The following is a 734-nucleotide window of genomic DNA, read 5'->3' as shown; positions in this document are numbered from 1 at the left end:
ATGCACTTCCCAGTCTCTAGGACTATGAAATCAGCAGGGATGTAATGGTCTTCAACTTTTACCAGAACATCCTCTACAAGTCCATAAGCTTGTATTCTTGAATTGTCTGCCATCTCTAGTGAGATTCTTGCAGCTTGTACCTCAAAGATCCCTAGCTTCTCCATTACAGAGAGAGGCATGAGGTTTATGCTTGACCCTAGGTCACACAGAGCCTTCTTAAAGGTCATGGAGCCTATTGTACAAGGTATTGAGAACTTCCCAAGATCTTATCTCTTTTGAGGTAGTTTCTGCCTAGACAAGTCAGCCAGTTCTTTGGTGAGCAAAGGGGGTTCATCCTCCCAAGTCTCATTACCAAATAACTTGTCATTTAGCTTCATGATTGCTTCAAGGTACTTAGCAACTTGCTCTTCAGTGACATCTTCATCCTCTTCAGAGGGTGAATACTCATCAAAGCTCATGAATGGCAGAAGCAAATCCAATGGAATCTCTATGGTCTAAGTGTGAACCTCAGATTCCCATGGTTCCTTATTAGGGAACTCATTGGAGGCCAGTGGACGTCCATTGAGGTCTTCCTCAGTGGCGCTCACTGCCTCTTTCTCCTCTCCAAGTTCGGCCATGTTGATGGCCTTACACTCTCCTTTTGGATTCTCTTCTGTATTGCTTAAAAGAGTGTTAGGAGGGAGTTTAGTAACTTTCTTACTTAGCTGTCCCACTTGTGCCTCCAAGTTTCTAAT

This window comes from Arachis duranensis, chromosome 6 (assembly GCF_000817695.3).
Source record: "Arachis duranensis cultivar V14167 chromosome 6, aradu.V14167.gnm2.J7QH, whole genome shotgun sequence".
Lineage (NCBI taxonomy): Eukaryota > Viridiplantae > Streptophyta > Magnoliopsida > Fabales > Fabaceae > Arachis > Arachis duranensis.
This window is presented reverse-complemented; position numbering follows the sequence as displayed.